The sequence below is a fragment of the Mus musculus genome, chromosome 3 (assembly GCF_000001635.26).
Source record: "Mus musculus strain C57BL/6J chromosome 3, GRCm38.p6 C57BL/6J".
In the NCBI taxonomy this organism is placed as follows: domain Eukaryota; kingdom Metazoa; phylum Chordata; class Mammalia; order Rodentia; family Muridae; genus Mus; species Mus musculus.
In genome coordinates this window covers 31,897,984-31,922,298 of record NC_000069.6, presented here as the reverse complement: position 1 = coordinate 31,922,298, position 24,315 = coordinate 31,897,984, and the positions used below count along the sequence as shown (strand labels likewise).

General features: G+C 43.6%; 1 protein-coding gene and 1 long non-coding RNA gene across 4 annotated transcripts in view; one reads left to right on the top strand and one right to left on the bottom strand.

The window, feature by feature from the left end:
• Nucleotides 1–20,438, bottom strand: part of Kcnmb2 (potassium large conductance calcium-activated channel, subfamily M, beta member 2) — a 298,320-nt gene extending 277,882 nt beyond the window's left edge. Inside the window, exons 1-2 of one of the 3 annotated variants that reach the window (NM_028231.2) lie at nucleotides 19,374–19,596; nucleotides 13,788–13,887 (exon numbers count right to left, since the gene is read on the bottom strand). The gene's annotated coding sequence lies outside the window, so the exon portion shown is untranslated. Of the gene's footprint in view, nucleotides 1–13,787; nucleotides 13,888–19,373; nucleotides 19,875–20,096 lie in introns of those variants that run through there. The other 2 variants (XM_006535550.2, XM_006535549.4) reach the window with 2 other exon arrangements.
• Nucleotides 20,125–23,472, top strand: Gm34031. Its single transcript, XR_389652.3, has 3 exons — nucleotides 20,125–20,243; nucleotides 22,033–22,147; nucleotides 23,014–23,472. It is a non-coding gene; the product is annotated as a predicted gene, 34031 (long non-coding RNA).
• Nucleotides 23,473–24,315: the final 843 nt, after the last annotated feature.

The following is a 24,315-nucleotide window of genomic DNA, read 5'->3' as shown; positions in this document are numbered from 1 at the left end:
TCAGGCCCTCTTTGCATGTCAGTTCATCTATCACATGTGTGGGAGGAGGTGGGGGACAGTCTCAGAGATTCTGGTCTTCATGGACCAGTTTTGAATCATTTACAGACAGCAGAATCTATAGCTCAGATCTCTCTCTCTCTTGTGACAGCCTGCTGTAGCATCCTTCCTGGTTATTCATAACTGTTTATTTATTTGGAATTTCTCTGATTATAAATTTTCTTGCTTTCTCCTAAGAGGAATAAAGGGATAGTATTGCTTTTTTGTGTCTCTCCAGGAAATGCCAGCCAAAGCTGTTGAGAGGAGAAATGCCCCTGCTCGAATGCCTTTAAAAAGTCTGTGTTGGAGACTAAATCTAGGGCATCCCAGGTACTAGGAAAAAATCCCATCCTTCACTCAGATGCTCAGAGGGGCTGGAGACAGCTTACATCTCGGTCATGACCCACCTTGCTCCCTCTTGCCTCCTATCTAACCTCTGCCTGTCTTCTTACTCTGAGAACACCACTGGGAGTTCACTCAGCCTTCTTCCTTCAAAATGCGTCTGCTCTTATTTTGCTCTGTTCTTATTTCTCTAGACAATACTTCCTTGCTCTCTTCTCAGAGGAAGGCGCCTTCATGTCCAACAGCTGACATCTATCCTGTCTTGGTCTGGTGCCCACCTGTACTAAGGAATGGCTATAATAGCCATTCACACATTAAAAACACCAAAAACCAAAACAAAACAAACCTAGTAGATAAAACGGTGGGCCCGTCTGTGCAGAAAACTGTAATCAGAATTACAGAATCAGAGGGTCAGAGATCAATTTATCTGGGTGTCTGAAGTTGAGTCTTAAGTTAAAAGGGGAAAGAGTTGAATTCCAATGTGCTGGGGTTCTGGCTCATTCATTAACTTTTGCTGATTCTTCAGCTTTGTCCACTTCATTGCCTGTTCTGTCCGAGGATCCTGTGAATGTACCAGCCCCTCTTTATCCAAATGGTTCCTTCCTTTATCTCTCAAGCTATGCCATGTGCATCTTTTCCATCCTCCTTCTTGCCTCCATGATGCTGCTCCCGTTAAGTACTGAAATGGCTTTGGTTGTTGTTACCGTGTAGGAAAGACAAATCTGAAGATCTTTGTCCCCTGGGAAGACTTTTTAGGGACCGACAGTTTGTTTCCCAGTCACCTCCATGAAGTTCTCTCTCCTCTTGACAACCAGGCTTCTATGTTCACTTGAATTTATGGTTTGAGTCTCAAATGTCCTCCAAAGACTTATGGGTTAAAGCCTTAGGTGACAACTGATGGGCTTTGGGGAAGTGTCTGGGCCCCAGGGTTTTTAACCTCATCAGTTAGATTAACCCATGGATAGATTCGTAATTTGATGAAATTACAAGGAGGTGGTGGGGATCAGGAGGGGTATAATGGGAGAGGTAGCCATTGGCAGTGTGCTTTGGATGTGTATACACTGACTTCCCTGACTCTGTTTCCTGCAAGCTGCAAGGTGAGCAGCTTTCCTCAAATACCCTTTTATAACTGTGCTGGTCCAACCTCAAGTGACCATGGTTTGAAATTGTGAACCAAGAATTGCCTCGTTTCCCTCCTTAAATTGTTTATCTCAGATATTTTGGCGAAGCCACAAAAGCAACTCACACACTTGGTTTTCTTTTCTGGTCACCAACACTCCATCCCTATGGTGTGTGTGTTTGTGTGTGTGTGTGTGTGTGTGTGTGTGTGTGTGTGAGTGTGTGTGTGTGTGTGCTATGTACATGCACAGCTTTGTGAATGGGGATGCACCTGAGTGAAGTATATTGACATGGCTCACATATAGAGATTAGAAGACAACTTTGAAGTGTCAATCTTCATATCTCCCACCTTTTGTTTTGAGACAGTCTCTAAGTGATCTAACATTTCAGCATATAAGCCAGAGCAGCTGGACTCAAGCTTCTAGAAAAACTCCCATATCTGTCTCCTGTCTCTCAGTGTTGGGCTTACAGGTACCCACTGGGTTTTGATAATGGGTTCTGGGATGTGAGTTCAAGTCTTCTCAATTGGGAAGCAAGCGCGAGAATGACTGGTCCATCTCTGAATTCCAAGACTCCTTCTACACCAGGCTCTCCCATGACTGACTGGTTCATCTCTGCGCTCCATGACTCCTTCTAAAGCAAGATCTCCTGCAGCTTAGCTGCTCCTCCTTGTCCAGTCCCAGTTGCTCTCTCATTCTGGGTTTGTTCTGTTCCCCAAAGTCACAACCTACAACTGTGAAATCTCATATCAGGATGTTGGCCCCCATATTTGCAGCTGTTTTTTAAGTCAGGCTCACCATGGAGGATCCGCATTTGAATGTCCACCTCGCTATTCCTCTTCCCAGCCCAGTGTCTTAGAAAGATCTTCTCAGTGATCCTAGGCTGAACTCTGGCCAATGATTTCCTCCCTGTTTGCCAGGCTGCCAATCCTTTGTTATCTTTTGCCTTTCTTTCTCTCATTCACTCACCACACCTGATAGATCCCTGTTTTGATTACTTTCCCTTTTAAAAGTTTGCTTTTGTAACAGTGGCTACTTGTGATTTGTTGCCCATTGTTCCTGCACTTATGTTTCATGTGTTACTTGATTAAAACTTTCCAACAAAGCTGAAAGGTCCGTATTGTGAGAAGCCATTCAAAAGATGTAGGAACTACTGGTATGTGAAAGTCTGTGTGACCATTTTAAATTCATCCTGTGCTACATGAGACCTTATTTCAGATAGATAATACACATATATGTATATACACACATATATTCACACACATGTATATGTATATATATATTATATAACATATATTATATATTAATCACTTCTTGTAAAACCATCTAGACCAAGACCAGTTCACAGCTTTTATTTTACTTTCCACCATGATGCCCAATGCCGTCATAGGTAGGGCAGCAAAGACAAAGTGTTTCTTCCTTCACAGTTTATGTGCCTATCATAAATCTTAAGTGAGTTTAACTGGAGAACAATTTAGAAGTTCAAGTTTCAGGTGAAGGGTCAGGTTGAATTCCACTGTAATGTTTTACTGACACTGATTTATATGGATTAGTGCAGTATCATCTTAGGAACAGCATGACAAGTGGAGACAACACTTATCCACCAGGATAACACTGAATGGGGGTCCTCTTCCCGTTTCTTACCAAAGCTCCACCAGTGTGAAGCCCTTGGGTCCTGTTATTCCTTTGAAACATGACTGACATCTGATACCCACCCAGTTGGCTGAGGCCACACTCTAACCAGCATCCTGAGGACAGAACTGAGGCCACACTCTAACCAGCATCCTGAGGACAGAACTGAGGCCACACTCTAACCAGCATCCTGAGGACAGAACTGAGGCCACACTCTAACCAGCATCCTGAGGACAGAACTGAGGCAACACTCTAACCAGCATCCTGAGGACAGAACTGAGGCCACACTCTAACCAGCATCCTGAGGACAGAACTGAGGCCACACTCTAACCAGCATCCTGAGGACAGAGCTAAGGCAACACTCTAACCAACATCCTGAGGACAAAAGTGGCCAGGATGGTAACTCACAGACCCTGTAGACTACTGAGCTGCAAAGTGTAGAGCTTGTTAGCCCTTGCTTTTGAATATGAATTATAATCATTTCACGATAAAAAGTGTTTGATTTTCTGCAAATAAAAGCAAAAGGGAGATATGGATAATTATGATATTTGCTTGAATTAAACAGCTATGAAAATATCTTTTAGGTATAGGAAGAACTGTGTTCTGAATTCTACTTGGTCTGGGGAGACTTGACAGAAACAGTCCTTGCATTTGGAGTCAGAATGATTTGGGAAAACAAGAGAAAAAGAATAGACTATGTCTGGTCACATATTCAATGCTATGGTACATATTGAGCAAAGAAAGTTAAGACATGCTTAGTATTTTATTCCCAAATGGGATTTCAGCCTGAATTATCTTAGAAATTGGTGGCAGGGGATTCTGTCTCTCTTTCTCCATCTTTCACAGGTTAGTCTTTCCTATCTTATGCTTTACCCCAAAATACCATATATATATATATGTATATATATCCTGATATATTAAGGAAAAAATGAACTCCATTACCAACATATCACGTATTCGAGTGTGTGTGTGTATGTGTGTGTGTGGTGAGGCATCAGGGGTTTCCTTAGCAGGTGGGGGAGGGGGTCGATGAAAGATAGATTTTAATGCACAGATTTTAGAGCAGATTGTCAATGTCAGCTGCTTCTTGTTGTGTCCTGGAGCTCCCAGCCTGGTCCTTTCGGGATATCATCTGGGTGTGGACTTGCTGAGACACAGCAAGAAAGTGCTGAATTACTGGCAAGTATCCCTTGCAGTGCTTTAAGGTCTTGAACCATAACAGTATTATAAATAAGCTGTGGATCTGGGACAAAATAATCACTTTTTCTGAGTCTCAGTTTTCTCAAGTGTAAGAAATGGGGATTTTAGGGTTCATCTGAACTTAAGTTAGCAGAGCATTCACAATCCATAGGGATGGCTTGTATCATGCAAGGTGCCAGTTGGCCTACACAGTATGGTATTGATGTGTGTAATATGATGTGTATTTGGAAGCAATTATTAGCAAGTGGTTATATAAAAATGAACTTTTCTGCATGGAGTTTGCTCCTTGGTTTGCCCTGGAAATGGCCTAGCTCTATGACTCAGGTTCCAAAGGCAGAAGTGATAGCTTCATAGCTAAACCAAACAGTGTGGACCCTATTTTGAGCTAGTGGGGGCTGGTGAGAGACTCCAGCTCTAGAGATCTCATTATGCTTTGTGTCTCTCAGTTTTCTGTCCACAGCTGGGGTTGAGAATAATGAACTTACCACTAGGAGAAAGGTGGGCAATAAGTGAGAGGTTAGCAATGTGTTATCCATACAGCAACATAAGGATGGGAGAGAGGGTATCAATGTGCTGTCTACACAGCACGATAAGGATGGGAAAGAAGGTGTCAATGAGCCATCCACAGCAGGGAAATTTAAAAAAAAATATTTAATTAACCTTTCTCTGTTTCTGTATGACTGTCTATCTGTATCTCTGTCTCTGTGTCTTCCCTCCCTCAGTGTGTGTACATATGTGTGTTTGAGTTTATATGCGTGCATGTGCTTATATGTGCATGCACATAGGCTTGCATGTGCAGGCCCAGAAAAGACATCAGATCTCTCAGAGCCAGAGTTAAATGTATTTGAAGGAAACTTGATTTGTTCACTATTGCACAGGGAATCCTCTTAGCTGCTGGGCTATCTCTTCAGCCCACAGCCAGCATCTGGAAAGAAAATTTGAACCTGTCTTGTGTCCTTATTGGCCCTTGTTCATTTGCTCTTACTCTTTACGTGGAGAGATTGTTTTCTTTGAATGAGCTGTCTGCCTCTACACTACCACCTGCTCCATGCTTTAATATCACCCCAGCTGCATTTGGACTTCCAGCCATTTGTGAAAAATCATCCCCAACCTGCCACTGAAACAATAAAGTCAAATTTTGAATTCCAAAGCCCTTCTGCTTTGAACTCTATAACCTTTAACACTCCAGTCAACCCCCACCATTATAATGTCAGACACAGGTGACCTGCACTGTGGCAGCCTCTTTGCACATGTGACTTCCTTTAACTCATACAAAGTTGTGTGGTGCAGATATGGTCCCATTTTACACGGAAGAAACTGAGGCACAGAGATGCCAGTGGCCATGAGTGATGCCTTAAATGTGACGCAAGCGAGTGAAGGAGTCTGGATCCTTTCCACACTGAGACTGCTCCAGAGTGTCACCAATCTCTCAGCTCCTGTTTGTAACCTTTCTTTTGTATGAAATCGTTCAGTGCACTGTGAACCTACTCATGACATTCACTCATTCTTAACTCTCTGAGTGCTATTGTACCTGTGAATAACCTAAAAATCCCTGGGCACTTTCTTTCGAAAAATGCTTTGGTGGAGAACGTCATTTTTAACAAAGGAAGTTTGGACTTTTGCCTTGGGCTGATAAAACCTCAAGTGTTAAAGTAAGACCATGAAAATATCCTGGGATCTCTCCTGTCTCAGTCACCTCTACATCAGTACAATACTGACCTTCTTAAGTCAAGAGTTTCCTTGAGGTTAATTGTCTGTGGGTTTTTTTTTTTTTCTTTTTCTTCTTTTAATAGTAGCACAAGGAGAAGAAAAATAGCCTGTAAAGACCAAAGGGTATTTATCTTTCCTTAAAGTTGCATTGTAGACATCTTTTGAACTTTGAGTAATGACAAAGGAAGCCAGAGCAGAATGGGGGATGGATGGTGTGAAATCCAAGTGAGGTGATGTGGGGGTGGGGTGGGGTGGGGGTAGGGAATCCCAGTCTGAGGGGGAGGGGGAGAGACAGAGGGTGCTGATGATTTTCTGCTGACCTTTACATAACAGATGCTTTCATTAGAAAACAGCATGTTTTCCTGCAATCTTAAACTTGCTCTTAGCTTTCCTGCTCTCAAGAAAGAGAACATGCAAGGATGGACTGCAGGCTAGCCTAATGCTGTTCCCTGTCACTCTTTCTTAGGGCCAATAATGGATATCTTGGTTACACTTGAATACATGCTCACTGTGCAAGGGTGTGACTTTGTCCTAGGGTGAGTGCACACAGTTTGGATGGAGTATTTTGAATGAAAGCACATTAAAACAGAGGTCTACTTGACAAAATTAAACGACAAAGTTTACTGAAGAAAGTCATCAAATATTGGTCATTTTGTAAGTGTCTTTTATCAAACATTTTAACTTACATTGTCTGAAATTCTGTGATACCGTTCTAATGAACAGGGAAGATAAATTATTTGTTTAAAGACAAACATTAGATTGATTTGGGATCAAAAATCAACTTTTTACCAGCCTATCATTTTATAAAATGTAGTTTTCTATCTTTAATGTGTAAGTAGAAAACAGAAACAGACATTTATACATAAGAAAATGATACATTAGGTACAAAAAGATGGATCCTGCAGACAGAGTTCAAAACTGTAGAGATTCCTGCCAACCTACAGGGCAAAGGATGGACATAAAAGAAAATCAGACAGAAGCAGCATCTTTGTCAATGAGGGCTACTGTAGACTGTGGGGACTCACAGAACTTAACCTGAGAGCAGATGGAGCCCTTCCCTAGATGTTTGAAATCTATGGGGAGAAGCAAGTGACAGGTGTGAATAGAATACAGACTTGTTTGGTGGGTCGAATGTGAGGGTGGGAAGGGTGAAGAATAGTTTTGAATTTGTCTGAACTCTAGATATTAGAGGCTCTGGACACCCAGGCCATAAGACTTTATTTGCTGGGTTAAGTGAAAGACAAAGTCTGTGGTCACTGAAGGTTCACAGTCAGGTTCCCACTTCTACTTGGGAGGACTGTGAAGAGCAGAATGGGGCAGGAAGAGACCAGAATTGGTTTTCTCAAAATTTATATGTGATAGATATCTTTTGAAAATCTCTACATCTTAATCAAAAGACTTTAATTCTATATGGGACACCTGTGTGAGTGGGTTTTGTTTTGTTTTGTTTTGAGTTCTCCAAATCATTCTTTTACATATTACTCAATGACAGTGATTTGAAAAATATCAGATGGGAGGGGAGGAGGCTAAGTCATCTGGGCGTGAGCACAAGGGCATTATATGTGTGGGGAGGAAAAGGCAGACAGCCAAAAGATAATTTGAGATAAGAATTAATTTAGAGATCTAGGACAATCATCAGGTCTATGGCTGAAAGAAGGCATAAAGACAACTACTGGCTTCAAAATCAGGGACTTTGGTGGTATGTGGGATAGGTACAAGAGACAGGATAGACTTACCAGGTCTTGACAAGAGTTAGTTTAGCTAGCTGGGTTTTGAGACCTAAAGATGGCCACCATAAGGAAATGTCTACTAGGAAGGACTTCACAGGACTTCAGTTGGGCAGCAAGGTAACGGCCTGAGAGATGGTCTGGGAGGCATATGCAGATCGATGGAATATGCAAATAGTGAAAAAGTTTATGAAATTAAGAGAAGTCTAAAGAGGATCCAATAAAATGAAAGGTTGTCCTGACCAATACAGATGGAGATGCTTACAGCCAACCATCGGACTGAGCACAGGGACCCCAATGGAGGAGTTAGGGGAAGGACTGAAGGAGCTGATGGGGCCTTATCTGGCATCAGTGGTAGGGGAGGCCCTTGGTCCTGTGAAGGCTTGGTGCCCCAGTGTAGAGGAATGTTAGGGTGGTGAGGAGTGAGTGGGTGGGGTGGGGGAGTACCCTTATAGAAGCAGGGGGAGGGGGAGGGGATAGGGGGCTTGCAGAAGGGAAACTGAAAGGGGGATAATTTCCAATTAGAAAAACAAGAATTCTGATCTTCAGAAGGAAGGATAAATTGGTTGTTTTAATAAAAAAGGAAAAAGCCGGGGGGGAGAGAGAGAGAGAGAGAGAGAGAGAGAGAGAGAGAGAGAGAGAGGGAGGAGCAAGCGGTAAGTGAAGATTTCAATTTCAAAGTCTTTAATATGAAGGAAATTAGCCCTGCTCATGTGTTCCTAAGCTTGAACCCACCCCAGCCTGAGATCCTGTTACCCTTTACCTCCTGTTGCTGTTCTCACGCCCACACCCCGTGTTTAGCCCATTGCCAACTCTGCAATATAATGTTCTTACCCCACTTCTTCTGGCCTCTTTGTCCCCTTCCACCCAGGCTCCCATACAGGCCTTCTAGCTGGCACTTGGATCACCTATAGCAGTGCACATCCCTGTGCCTCTCCCAGACATCAGGTCGCTGCTAAGTACTGAGTGTGGCTTTCCATCATAGTGAGAGTATTGCAAGCAGCAAGGTACTATTAGGCCACACTCTTCTCTGCCTCTCCATCCCTTCACTCATATTCTTGGTTCTTGCCTTTGAATCACATTAGCCCTCAGTTAGGATCCAGTCTCTCTCTCTCTTTCTCTCTGCCACAGAATTCTTTTCCACTAGTCAGTTTATTTTCTTACTGTTTTTTGTTTTCTTATCAAAAGCTTCCTACATGAATGAAACCATGTTTTCCCATCTTTGCCTTTCAGTACCCATCTCTGCCACCTCTGTCTTCTCTGTTTTAGTCTGATATTTCTGCTCACCACTCCACTCTACCTTACCTGCACGAGTATAAGACACACACAGACACACAGACACACACAGACACACACACACACACACACACACAAGTGTCTTCTCTAACCCCTACCACTATCTCACTTGTTCCTTCTTTTCTGTATAACTCCAACAGGGTGGGGGAAGATTGTTTTTCTAGCATTTTCTAGATTGTCAACTGCCTAGTCCATTGTGGATATTAGAAAAAAAATTATTGACTAAGTGAATGAATGACTAAATGAACAAGGCCATAAATTAAAGCTTTACAGGGTGGAGAACAGATTAAAAAATAAACGTGGCTCCTGGGCACACTCACAATCTGAGGGGGAACTCTGATTTTTAGCAGCCACACTCAACACCATCATGTGTCTGAAATCAAAATTACACACGAGACAGCTTCCCAACAGGCGTACAAATCAGGCCACATCTGCTTTCTGCAGATCTGACTTTGTCAGTTTCAATTCAGCAGAGACTAAATCCTCTTGGGGGAGACGCGGAGCTGGGGCTGCAGAAGTGGGCTGCGATGATGGGCTTTCTCTGGGCAGTACGCTGGGCACCGGGACTAGAGTTATTTGCTCTACATTTCCAAATAGTTTCTCAATTTTAGTAATACGTTATCTCAACCTTCTCTCCTTGAGATGCACTTTCTCTCAACAGCTCTTTTGATTCATTCCAGTGGAGAAGTGGCTCCTCTTCTGCTCTATTTTTACATCTTAAAAGCAAATAGTTACCTTGAGTTGTCTAAACACAGCCCCACAGACTGTTCCTGAGCAGCTCACAGGATCAAATAAATCACTAGGAGGCAAAGTTAAAGGGATCATCACTCATTCTCACAGGGACAGAGGAAACACAGAAATCCTGTTAGGATTTTGCCTCCATTTTTTTTTTCTTTTCAAATTGCAAATTCTTGTTTTTTTCTCTCTCCTTCTGATGGCTCCATTTGAAATATACCAGAAGATGGAAATAATGCAAAGCAAGAAACACAACCCCTCCGGAAGTTTGAGTGTGACTTGATTCTCACACATTCTGAGGGTGTGTGTGTGGGGGGGGGGTGTGTGGGGGTCGGTTTCCACATCTGTGTCTGGAAAGCTGGACAACCTCTGATGTCATTCCTTAGGACTTTATTTTGTCAGATTGTCAGTTTTACCTGGAGCTCACTGAGTTGGTTTGGCTGTCTGTCAGGTAGTCCCTGCCTGTCTCCATCTCCCTGGAGCTGGAAGGACAAGCACACACAATTCTCTCCCGCTTATTCTTAGACAGTTCCTCATGCTTGCATGACACACACTTTACTGACTGAGCTGCCTGCCCAGCCCTGGTTGGTCTGAAGTCATCGAACACTTAAGCAAAGCCAGCACTGGACGCTCCAGTCTGAGCTCCTGAGCAGTCCCTCTGCTGTGTCAGAGCAGGTCCCTCAGGGGATGAAAGGCAGGAGTCCTCACTTGCACTTGAATTGTTACTTTTAACCTCCTAAGAGTTTCACCAGGAAAGACACTTTCCCTCCAGGGTAAGAGTGTAAGAGTCAGGCACTTGACTCTTTTGAGCTTTTCAGTGGAAAACTGAATGAAAAGAAGAGTGGAAAGTTCTCATCTACATCGCAAAACTCATGGAAATTCCCAGGCACACAGTGTCGAAGGGCATTAGTTTGAAAAAATTTCAAATTCACCTCTCTGCTTAAAAGAATCCCATGGAGCTTGTGGAGAGATGCCTCGGCAGTTTAAATCACCCAGACTTGGTCCCCAGCACACCTGTCAGGCAGCTCATGATCACTGATACTGCCAACTCCAGAGAATGTGATGTCTCTTGACACCCTCACAGACACACATCTACACCGATTTTGCAAATTATTCTCAATCACTGTGACGCTTAGGAGTCACACGGTCTAGGAACGAGCAGACACTGTGGAGTGCTGCACACTTCCCTTTCCTCCTTCACAGGAGCCCTGTTTATTCCACTGCACACAGAGGGGAATCCATGGAATTAAGATTTATGTGGTTTCTAGAATCCCAAATCCCTGGCCATGAGGCCTGGTAAATACAGATGAAACATTTATCTGTTTCCTCTATAGCTTTACCTCAGGGAAGAAGGGGAAAAGGAATGAGTATATTGATTCCGTTATTTTTAAAGACACACATATGACTTCATTTATTACTATTGGTTAAGAAAAAAAATATATATTCTTAATGCAATTCTACTAACCTGGGACTTTGTAAAAACAAAGTTCCTGCTTTCAATAAATTCACATCCTAATTACTGGATTAAAAATTACACTTTAGGCCTGAAACAGTGATGGCTCAGTGGGTTTTGTCATTCAAGTGTGAGGATATGGATTCAGATCATCCGAACCCATATAAAACCAGGCACAGGTGTGGTGCATATTTGTAATAACAACACTTGCCCTGTGATACAGGATGCAGAGACAGAAGAATCTCCAAAAAACCTACCAGACCAGCAAGCCTGGCTTATTCCGCAGTAAATAACAAGACACCCGGTCTCGAGGGAAGTAGAAGACTAGGACCAACTGAAGGGATTCCTCTGATCACCTCAAGTGTCTGGTTGGACACGTATTCCCACAGTTGTACACATGAGCACACACACACACACACACACACACACATACACACAACAAGACAAAAAGTATCCTTTAGCTTTTCAGTTACACACTTTATTATGAGCTTAACTATTTTCCTTACCCCATTTTACTGAAGGGGATCAAAACTGAAAATGGACTTCCAGGTCCAAAACCTTCTGAGACTTTGCCTCCCACTTAAGAAGAACACCACCAAGGCACCAGGGAATCTGTATTAGAGCTTATCTGACATCTCCCCTATGTTGTACACATGCAGTCAATCTAAACCAAAGTCTACCTGCCTGGCATTACAGCTAGTTCTCTACTGATGTGTGTATTTCCTTCCTTCCCTCCTCCTGCACTGAAATCCTCACTCAAACTCCACTGGTGCCCTGGCTGCGATGAGGAGGGGGATGAAGAGTTTGCTGTGTGAACCACGAGACTTGAAGTCAGCTTTGAAGGCAAAGCATCTTACAAAGATAAGGGGAGCCAGCATCCAGGGACCAACAGCAGGGAGGAGGGGTGAGGGAACCAGCTCAGGAGAAGCATTTCCCATGGCCTGGGAGTATAAATAGAGGGGCAAGAAGACAAGCAGATGAGAGCTTGCAGGTCCAGGCTCATTCATATAAATATGGCACTCAAGTGTCTACTGTTGAGGCTTGGGATTCATCTGTCCTTAAGTCCCAGCTGAGACATCAAGTGTAGACTAATAGTCATAGACTCATTTGAGAAATATATAAGTGATACCCAGAGTGCTGCTGGGTACTGACGATTGGCTAGGAGAGGAGAGATCCCTGCACTAAAGCCCACAGCGTGGTGACCTAAGGGCCAGATTGGAATTATGTAAAGGGTACTCTGGCAATGAAAACAACTACGTCCTAAACATCCTTTAAAAATCAACCTTTAAGTTTCTGTGACATTTCTATAACAATGGAATATCCACCTTTTTGGATTCTACAGTTGGAACTCGTCATGTTGCGAAGGTGGATTTGAGAAACATTGAAGGAAATACCCCCAAAGCATTAGCTTTGAAATGGAGCTTCCGAGTCCTGAATTTGATGCTATGGAGCAGGACAGGGGTCAGAGCTGACCAGGGAGGAGGGGTGTTTACCTTTGCAGGGGCTCAGCATTGGAGAGTTTTTCCAACAGCTTAACATAAAACATCCTTGCTAAGTCTGGAATAATTGGTAAGCCGGCCACCTGCCAATGGCATGGAGGTTGTGCCCTGACCTCACAACATCATGTCATGTGCCTCCTGTTGTGGTCATAGTGCCTCCATCTGGACATTTTCTTAGAGAGCTAGCCACTGCAGTCACTGATGGAGCAAAGACACCAGCATCATCAAAGCCAGAGCCTGAGGTACTTGCTAAAGTACTCTGTCTTAGGTACCTGAATTTATAAAATCGAGTTTGGTGTCTCAAAGAAACAGGTTTTTGCCTTGTTTTCTCCATGCGTCCTCTCTGTGGGGGTCTAATAAGGAGGAACAAATGTCACAAGTGTCAGGAGAAGCTGTCCCTGGTACAAGTCTGATGGTTCCCAGCCGTGAACTCCTGTGTAATATCTCCATGCTAATGACTCACACGCTGCCTGCTGAATGGACATGGAGACATGCGGTAGCAAAAGCAAAGAAGAAACACTTCCCACTAATGCAGCCTCATGAGAAGAAATAGATATTTGCCTAGTTTGTGCAAAGGTCTGGCTTTAAGCCCAGCAAAAAGACTGTGACTAATATCATAACAAAGTGAGAAACCCATAAAAATGTTATTGTTCTTGTGTATTGTATTTTGTTTTTGAGACAGAGTCATGTTGTACAGTGCTGGTTGGCCTGGAAACTAATAGGTAAAACAGACTGGCTTCAAACTTACAGTGAGTTCTACCTGGATCTGCCTCCCGAGTGCTGGGATCAAAAGCATAAGTCACTATACCTAGCATAAAGGGCACTTTTTAAACAAAATCTCTCTATATGTACAATTAATATTTGTGATTTCATATGAGACCACTATAGGCTATAGGTACATCGTTTATTTTTACAAGGCACAGTCTTGACACACAACCATCACGGCCCCATGAGTTATGTACGTTTGCTATCTGCATTTCTGCTGAGCATCCAGCAAGCTGGAGAGCAGACAACAGGCAGAGCTGGGAATCACCCTTACGTGTTCACAGAGTGATGCTCTTTTCCAGTGCTTCATCTTATTGGAGTCTGCACGCTGCACCACTGAAGTTTCCTTCCAGACACCGGAGTGTACTTTTGGCCTAAGAAAGAAATACTTTCTATACTGCTCATAGAAGGAAAATTCCGTTCTCAAGTTCCATAAGAACAAGTCCAACCTCAGTAGCCTTCAGTCACTCATTACATTAAAGGTGGTTAACCTCGTCATCTGTTTACTGGAGTACATAGCTGGAAGGAGAATCAACATGACAGCTTTCGAGCCCTCTGACCTTTATTTGTTAGGATTTTCCACATCTTAGTCTCCTTATCTGGTCAATGGGAAGTGCCATGTCTACAGGGGAGGCACTGTTTAGTACTTAAGTGCAATGATAACAGAAATATTTCTTTTTCTTTTTTCCCCTTCCATTTTCCGTCCTGCTCCGGGCCCCTGCTTGCTCCAGGCCCCCACTTGCTCTGGCCCATAGGGTTTTTAGTTAAAGTTTGTTTGTTTCTCATTAGGGATGGTTGTGAGCTACCATGTGGTTACTGTGATTTGAATTCATGACCTCCAGAAGAGCAGTCAGTGCTCTTAACCACTGAGCCATCTCCCCAGCCCCAGAAATATTTCTTAAAGTTCTCTGCTCCAGGCTTTCTGGTGGAGAAGGGCATCCATGATTGTCTTAAATCTTCAATCTAGATCTAAGCATTTTTTTAAATCACCAAACACCAGTGAGGAAATCGAAACTCACTAAGATTTAAAACTTTCCCCAAGGTAACAGCACTGTGAAAGCAAGATTCACACCAACGTTTCTGCTTACCACCACCCCTCAGACTCGAAAACATTGTTAAACTACTGGACATGATTTCATTTAACAGTTTTGGGCAATAAAGCCATGTATTACAACATAGTCATTTGAAAACACATACTTTGTACATAGGAGAACACTATTGTTAAACAGACCCTGTGGATTTGGAGTGGGTTGTGAATTAATAACACTGGTGAATACCGTTGATTGGTTCCTATTGTCAGAGGAAAGACATACAGACTCATGTAGAATATTCTATCCTGACTTTGTTATTCCTTCCGGATCAACACGGGCAGGAAGTGGAAAGGTGGGGCATTTCTACACCCATAGTCATTTGTAAGAGATGTGTAAAGTGTTCTTTTTGAACTATAAGTCATCTTTTGGATAAGATCAAATTGAATTTGTATTTCCTTTGACACAGATTGGAATCAGGGATGTGTCTTTCCCTCCTGTGCAGGGAGAAGGAAGAAAATCCTCTTAGCAAATCTCCTTGACTTTTTCAGGGTATTTGGCATCTCTTTGTACAAAGCAACAGGATGTCAAGGCACAGAGTTTAGGCCCCAAGGTTGCAAATCATGTATGCTTGGGATCTCATATTACAATGGGATTTTGATGAGGAAAAATGTTCAATTCCTACATGGTGGGTGGGGCTTGTTCAATTATTTGGCCACTGCCTAGTCCATAGGAGCACTTTTAACCGAGATCTGAAACAGTGAGAATCAGAACCAAGACAGGCTTTTCTAGGAAAAGTGTATGTTGGAGGCAAAGGCTATGAGATCTGAGTGTGGGGTGGGTTTGCTGACTCATCCAATTGGGAATGGTGAAAGAAGTGCCCAACTTGTGACCACTGCAAGATTTTATCTGTAACCTGAAGGCAGATGGGTAGACAGTGGAGGGCTTTTGAACTGAAATCCTAATTCAGTTTCAATTCTGATACAATGCTGGATTTGGGGTACAGAGTTGAATGGGAACAGAAGGAAGCAGAAGAAGTGATCAATTGTGAAAAAAAAATCCATTTATTTGGGGGATTGGTGAAAGGCCCCAGAAGGAACAGTAACAGTATTGATCTATACTGAAGGTACAGTCAGTGAGGACAGACATCACTATGGCCTGCGAAAGAATAGGTGGCTTCAAAGAAATCCTCCAGTATTTTCCTCTGAGAAAGGGGATAACAAAGTCAGTCTACCAGTGACACTGGAAAGGATAGCAAGTGAAAATCCAGAAATTGATTTTGAACATAGTAGGAATGAGATAGTTGCCAGATGTTTAGCCAACTGCTCTGTAGGAATTTAGCTACGTCAGGAGGGAGTCTAGGGATGAGAATCTGGGATCTGTATGTATATGGATAGTCTTGAAGAGCTCGAGGTAGGATCTCACATATTTGGAGCTTAAACATAGATAAAGAAGAGATTTGAAGCTGATCCATGCCAACACTGCAACATTTTAAGATTAGCAGAGACTAGGAAAAGGAATTTGAATACGGTCTCCATTTACAGAAGCAAGGAAAAGGGCTAGGGTGATAGGTCAGGGTTTCAGTGCTTGATGCTCTTATAGAGGACCTGCCCTGACTGTGTTCCCAGAACTCACTTCAAGCAAGTCATGACTGCCTGTCTCTCCAGGTACAGGGATGTCTCATGCCTCTGGTCTCTGTGGCACCTGTACTCATGCCTCAGACCCACACACCGACATAGACGCATGATTAAATTAGTAAAAAAAGAAACAAACCTTGAAAAACAAAAAGAAATAGAAAATTTACACATACGCACACACACACACACTTCACTGAGGCAGCATTTGAGAGAGGATAATGCTGAGCTCCTTAAGGTAAAGTAAGAAGAACCCAAGGAGCCTTGGGGGAGAAGCTTAACCTGCTCCAAGTCTTGCTTGTGGGAACAAATGACTGGAATTTTAGATGAAGACATCCTCTGCACTGTGAGGTGAGCTAAGAGGGGGGCTGGCAGTGAGGATAGAAAAGGAGATGGGGTGGACTTTATGACACGTGTCTCAGGACTATTACGATAACACTTCTCTCAAACATCTTAGCAAGTGTACAGCTTACAGCCGTGACAGGAAATGGCTGCTGAGAGTTTGGTGCACATTTTCCTGTTTGTTTGTTTGTTTGTTTGTTTGTTTTAATACGCACATGTGTTCTTAAAAAGCAAGCAAGCAAGCAAACAAACAAACAAAAAACCCAGAGTTATATTGTATATCTATAATTGCAAGTTGAGCTATATTGCACAATCACACACGGTCCTGTAATCAACTCGATATTGCACATATATTATTGTGGCCGACTTTCTACTTGTTTCTATAGGGGGACTTGGAGAGTTGGGGGGGGGGAGATTTCTTTCCAAGAGGAGAGAGATGAAGGAAGAGAAGGTTGTGTCAGGGTGAGAAATGTCACATCTAGTAGATACATGCAGAGTGACAGTGGCACGTGTAGAAGAGAGGGACAGAAAGCAAGTACCTCTGTGAGTCCGGGAGCCTTGGTACCAGGAGGAGGACATAAGAAGACTGACAGACATCCTGTTTACTTTTTATATCAGGGAGGATTCAGGCACATTTCCTGTGAGGCTGGAGCAGGCTTTGTTTTCATTACTAGATGGAGCAGAAACTGAAGGAGAAAGATGATGTGGGGAGGGAAGGCTCTGGCTGGTCCTAGCAACCGAAATGGGCAATGGTGTTCATTTGCCACACAAAGTGGATTGTTTGTCCAAATTTCTCAGCCCAACTTTCCTCAGAGCTGACTAAAGACACCCAAGTAATCCTGTTTCATCCGGTTTTTCTTTTTTTGGGGGTGGGGGTGGGGGTGGGGAAGGGGGCATTGCAATCCAGACTGACATACACCAGCCAGATTTAATAGAAGAATTTTTCCCTATAAATCTGTGAACAGTGTGGAAATCAGTTTTAGTTTATCGGTGAAGTGTCAGAGCCTAACTACGAGAAAATCACCCTTCAGCTGTTGTTTTCCTGCCATCAGTTCCCCCTTGAAGAAATACTTGATGCAGTCAGATTCAGGTGAAATTGCTCAGACTAGAGCCAGGAAAAGTCTTTTTGAAATCAAGGAAAACAATAACACTCACTCGCTAACTTCAGCCGACAGATCTTGTGTTTAGGAAGTCCAAGCTCTGTCTTTTTTTATTATGGAGTCTTCACTGGTGACTTCAACTGGCTAGGGATGGGGATTACAAGGTCAAGGTCATGCTCTCCACGGGCCACGAGGAAGCACAGACTATGTCGTAACCATCAATCTTACCAGAATATACAGTTACTCATACCCATGTGCTCCATGTCACCCAAAGACCAACTAAGACTGGGTCCCAGTCTCACTAAAGGCTGTCATTCTGCTATGAGGAACACCCAGCCAACTTCAAGCCTAGAGGTCTCTCAACCAAAGGAAAATGACCTCGAGTTTGTGTGTAAATGGCAGTGTGTACACAGGAGCTCAAAAAGACCAGAATCTCACTTAACCCTAATTCCAGCATTTAACTGAAAACTAACATTGTCCTCAACACTTATTTATACCGTGTTATGTGGATGGTGTAGACCAGTGGAGAATGTTACATTCTTTATAAATATGATCATTGAAGCGCTTTTGGTGTTCATTATAGCTAAATGCATGCATCGAAATGCAGAGGTTTTTCTGTTTGTTTGCTTGTTTGTTTGTTTTTGTTTGTTTGTTTGGTTTTCAAAATAGAAAGCGTTATCCTTACAGCTTTGAGTCTGTGAGGTCCACAGGGGAGAGAACGCACCCGCCACGGAGGGACACATTCACTTTGTCCCTGCCACTTCACACTGAGGGTCACAAGCAATGACAGTACTGGCACCGGGGATCAAATTGCAGAAACATTGGTTTTGGATCATTGTACTTTTGCCTCTGAAATCTCCGCGGGTGGTTCCTACCTTCCCTCTCTAGTAGAGCTGTACAGAGCCCATCTGAAGTGCAAGGAGATGTATGCAGTTCCTTGCCAGTGCTAATCATTGCCCCCTCCTCCCGGACTGTGGAACCCAACCGCTCCTCTTATCTTCAAGGAAGATTAAGCTTTCGAGCTATTCATTAACAAAATAAAAGGTCAAGTCCTTAACCTCTAAAGAATTCCCGTTTCCATCTGCAGCCCAGCAGTTGCTCAAAGGCAAGAACACGAACAGAGAGAAAGCCCCTTCTTTACTCTCAAACTCCCGGTCTGTTTTTAGCAAAGCCATTAATAGGAACAGAATGGTGTGGACCAGCCTTTCAATATGCAAGATGGACAGAGGTAACCAGATTTCTCTTATAGTAGATTATAGGGGGAAATCCATCACTATCTTCTGAAATACCCTCTGACCACCAAAACACACTGACTCCAGGAATATATATTTACCTAACAGGTTTCAAGTTCAGCACGGCTTCCTCCTCTATTTTTCTTGGCTCTCTCTGCCTCCCACCTGCCAAAGTCTTCTCTCAGTGCCCCCTCCCCAGCCTATCAGGCACCACTGGTAAGAAAAGAACTGTTTTCTCCATGACCTCTAAGCCTTCTACTCCACCGAAAGCAACGTGGAGTGCACACTCAGCAGGCTGCGATCGAGCCCGGAGCCAACCTGTCCATGAGGCTTTCCAGACATAAAACCTCACACTGCCCAGTGTGTCTTGTGTTTTGGTCAGCGTGGAGCCCCAAGTCAACCAAGCCTCTCTGTAGCACCTGGCTGCAATCCCTGACCGACCACAGGCACCCCAGCGCTGAGCCCAGCGACAACAAAAAGCTCCAAACAGCAACAGATTCCTTTGTTTTACATGCAAATCCTACCTTCAGGAGTTGTCACATCTTCCTCAAAAGCCACGCTTAATTTTTAATGACAGTGATCCCGTGTAGTCCTCCACACAGCCACCGGTCCTCATCTTTACCTTTCCTGCTGGCTGTCTTTGTGGACCATTGATGTCACACCCTCGCTAACTCATAGCTTTACTCCTCGCTCAAAATGTCTGCAAGAGTTTGGAAGGACAATAGGAGTGACAGGCACGCTAGACAGCCATGCTTAAGATTAGTTCTCCGAAGCTCTGTGGAAGCCGGTCCAGACTGTTTTTAAAAGCGTGCAGGAGGTAGGATTTATTAGCCTATGACAGGCACGCTGCTTCTGTTTTTATTAAATACTGTAATAGGCTGTCTGTTAGCATCGCTGTGATAGGTCCAGCATTTCTTCCCCACTGCTTTCGAATTTTCATACTGAAAAGGGAGCGGAGCCTGATCTGACTTCCCTCCTAGCTCTGCGGCCACCCTACCTACTAGATTAGATTTCCAAATCCTCTAACTTCGGAAGAAAGAACTCCTCCTGTAAATAAGCTCTCTCTAGGAGGGTGAACTTGGGAGTAAACACCCTTGGAATCCCCAAGTGATCCTGTTAGTCCCAGCAAGGGACTCTTGCTTTCCCAAGTTAGAAAAAGACATTATTTCCAGAGCTAGGCGAGAGGATCCTTTCACACAGGGAAAGTTGTGATGGGTAACTGAGGATGCCTTATGGCATGTACTCACCTGAAGTCTCAAATGTTGTATCAGACGGACAGCATGCATCAGAAAACAGATGAACTCATTAGGGCATGTCGGCTGCACAGTTCTTTGCTCCATGCAAAGGTCACCATTTTTCCTGCATCACTGCTCTCTCCATGGAAAGAATGGAAGGTGGGTAGAGGAGCTTGGGATGGGTGCCCTGCCTTGGTGTGGTCCTTTACACAGTAGTGACATAGAAACACTGGCCAGAGAGGAGGCTGTTCTGTGTGTGCAAACACACATCACTCTGAAAAGTGTTTTTCCGGACAGGAATGCAAAAACAAAGTTCTTGCCAGAGAATGTTTTAATGCTCCAACTACCCAGGTTTAGTCTTTTTTTTTTAACTCGGTTTTCCTTTCTCTTCTCTTGCTACCTCAGAACCATAGTTATATAGTAGTTACTATGGAAACTGAGTGGTCGGCACTAAGGGAGGGGCTTAGAGACCAGCAGATGCAATATGGACAGGAGTGTTCTATGTTGGACTATGGAACAGAAATTGAATAGTGGTAATGAACATCTTACAGCCACTGCCAGTGACCCTCTGGAAGACCATCTCAGGGGCATGATTCTAAGTTGCCACTGTTTAATTGTGGGCATTTTTGCTGTTTGGGAGTACGACATTGAGCAGACCCACATCCTCTTCCACATAATAACTGAATATCAGAATTGCTCTCATATCGGTCCAAAGATTTTGCTTTCATTCCTTTCTTTCTTTCTCATGTTCCTGGCTGCTGGTTTGAATATACCCTGATTATATTTGAATTTTAGCTGTTATTTGATTGGTTACAGTTTTTTCTTGGGAATAAAATGTGATTCAGTAGGAAAAAAAGACTCTCTTTGTATCACAAACCATAATCATACTTCATTCTGAGTGAGTGTCCTTACATCATTTCCTTAGAGCTAACCCTGGGCCTGAATATGAAGTTTGAATTTTGAAAGATAACCCTGGACCCACTGGATTGATACAACAGAAAGAAGAGTTTCTTCTTGTTTTTAGCTCCTCAAATAGAAAAGAAACTTTTTTTTCTTTTTTTTTTTTAAAAGAAGTTTTGCTCATCACTTGGTCATCTAAGAGAAACCATTTCAGAAATAGTTAAATATTCATAATTGTAAAGAGAGCAGAAGAAGTGCTGATTACTGTCATCAGTATCTTAATTTCATGGTAATTGGAGCAATTCACACAACTGTTGACACAAAACAAGGCTCTCATCTCCAAGGGAATAAGAGAATATTCGGGAATCAAATTTGATGGCCAAAGCCCAGGAAACATAGAACTACATTCCCATGGTTTCCCCTTGTCCACATGGAAGCAGTGGAAGCCGGTTTCTTAGAGTTCAAACAATGACAGCTGTAAGTCAAGGGGTTTTAAGAACACTGGTGGGTACATCAAAGAGACAGTCTCAGCAAGATGCAGGAGTCTCATCTGAGGCCTCAGACTCTATATTGCTCTGTTCTTAGCTTTTGGGTTGGTAGGAGTCAGCAGTCTGTTAAGTTGCTAAATTGCAAAGGGGTTGTATCTGTTACTCACAGGATGTTAGTTCCCAAAGAGGTGGGCAAGGAGTAGTTACTTAGAGGTCTAAAGCTAGGCCAAGATAAAGATAAAGTGTAAAGCCAGACTCTGTAACATCCTAACCTGTCGCTGTGACTGAAATTCTTAGTCCATCAGTGTTTGTGGACACAGCTTCCTTCCAGGGGCTCTTGTTCACACTCCAAGGTGTGAGTACAAACGTTCAAAAATGAAATTGTTGGGAGGGAATTCTTTAGGGTTTTATGGAAATCTTCTTTTTTTTTTTTAATGGACAAGCATATCACCCAACATTTGTTTATGGGAGAAGGATTATTTCAGTAAAAGAATAAAGATTTCTTTTTGAATGATTGGAAAAGCAGCGTCATAAATTCTGTAGTTCATCTATTTTTCTAGATGAGAAGCTAAACACCATTGTAAGCAACGTGTTCATGGTTTGGAAGGGGACAGAGGAAGACACCAGAAAAGAAAAAGGAAAGAGGGGAGGCCCCAAAAGCATCCTCACCAAAAGGTAATTCCCACTGCATCCCCCCAGTTCTTCTGACAACTCAGCTGTTGCTCTGCTGTGCCCAGCCATGGGTTCCCTGGAGGCTGGCGCGGGTGGAGGCTGGCGCGGGTGGAGGCTGGCGCGGGTGGAGGCTGGCGCGGGCAGGGGGGTTAGAGATGCTTCAGTACAGATGTGGGTTGTCTGGATCTTTCTGAGAGGTGAGAAGAATTCTCTACCTGTGATGTCAGGGTCAGATTCTGTTATTTGTTTTTGTTTGTTTGTTTGTTTGTTTGTTTGTGGTGAGAAAGGAGGATCATGATTGAGAGAAGAAGGAAGGAAAGGAAAGGGGAGGAAAAGGAAGGGGAGGGGAGGGAGAAGCAGAGAGGAATGGAGAGAGTGGAGGAGGATAGAGGAGGGGAGAGCTTGGAGAAAGAGAGGGGAAAGAGTGGAGGGAGGGAGGGGGGAGGGAAAGAGATCTAAGAGGAAGATGGAGAGGGAGGAAGATCTCCAGCCTCCACAGTAGTAGAAGAGGGCACAGGCTTGGGAGTAAACAAGCAGGCCTGAGTTTGAGACCTTTGTACTGTTTGAGCATCTGGTGTTGAAATGAAAAAACCAGAGTGGCCCTCGCAAGTTGGCAAGGATGCGACACAGGGCGAGTCTGGGAAAAAATAAAGTTCATTACAAACAAAACTCCTCCAATAAACTATGGTTGTAACTAAACAAGAAGAGAGATGATGGGTAAATAGGAAGAATGGGCAGCCTTAGGAACCAAGGGTAAAAAGATTTAGGAGGAGTGGAAGGCAGGCAGGGAAAAGGGGCCGAGAGCATCACTCCCCCTCAGTCCTACATAACAGTCTCCCTTTGTTTCTTTTTTATTTTCTGGATCTCAGCTCCATGACTCTTTCTTTAGGAGTCAGATCACAAGGTACCCGTCAGGACCACTGCTCCCAATGGAGAGGAAGCTGTGGCACAGATGTTGAAAGCCTGCTCTTCCATTCATGAAAGGAGCTGATGTGAGGAAAGCGTTTGGTCTTGCCCAGCATAACTTCTCAGTCCAGAGGAGGAAGTGTGGACCTGCAGAAGGCAGGCAAGGCTTACTCCAGGGTGGAAGAATGTGCAAAGCCTCTGCAACTTGGTAGCATCTCCCTAGCATCTGCTCTCCCTGTGTACAGGAGAAAACTTGTTCTCAAAGAAATGTGTGTGTGTGTGTGTGTGTGTGTGTGTGTGTGTGTGCGCGCACGCATGTGTGTTAACAAACACTGAATGGGAAAGGTGAGTTGAGGGGGGTCTGAGCTGTGAGTTTGCAGCCTCCCTGTGCAGGCGGTGAGTAGATGGTATAATGAATGAGATCATCCATTCATTGTGAGTCATCGCTGTTAAAATGAAAATTTGATAGAAATATAACTTGAAGGTGTAGCTATTGGCTACAGATCCGAGCAATAATGATAATGTGCAGTGTATAATTCACACTCTGAATAGTGCAGCCTGAGCATTTGCTCTGCTCTATTTTTCTAGGAATAACTGAGTTTAGAAGCAGCTTCCTTCCTGTTATCCTGTGAACTCAGAGGCTGACTCATTCCGCAGTGAGCGCCCTTCCACTTCGAGTGCATACAAAAGTAATTCTCCAGCGCAGACTGACATGTGTGACCCTTGGAATGAAGGAGAATGGTGTGAATTCAATGAGTCCATAATTCCTTAAGAGATTACATGAGTATACTAAATTCATCTATTTTTTCTCAAGATCGAGCTCCTTATATGGCCCAGTCTAGCCTCAAACCCAGGACAAACCCCCTGCTGTAGCCTCCTGAGTATGAGGATTTTAGGTGTGCGCCATCCTGCCTTCTCTCCTACAGTTTTCAATCTTCAGAACAAAATTGATTTGAGGCAAGACATAGCTCTCTCTCTCTCCCCCTCCCCCCTCTCTGTGCACATGTGTTTGTGCAGGCATATGCATGTTTCATATGTAGAGATGCTTAGAGAGGCCAGAAGACAACTTTGAACGTTGTTCCCCAGGCACCATGTACATTATCTCTGGAGACAGCATCTCTCACTGGCCTGGAACTCATGAAGGAGACTAGGCTACTGGTTAAACAGCTCCAAGGGTTCTCCCCAGTGCTGGGATTATAAGCAACCACTTCCATGACAGTTTTGTTTGTTCTTTTAATGTTTAGCTTTTTAACACGAGTTCTGGG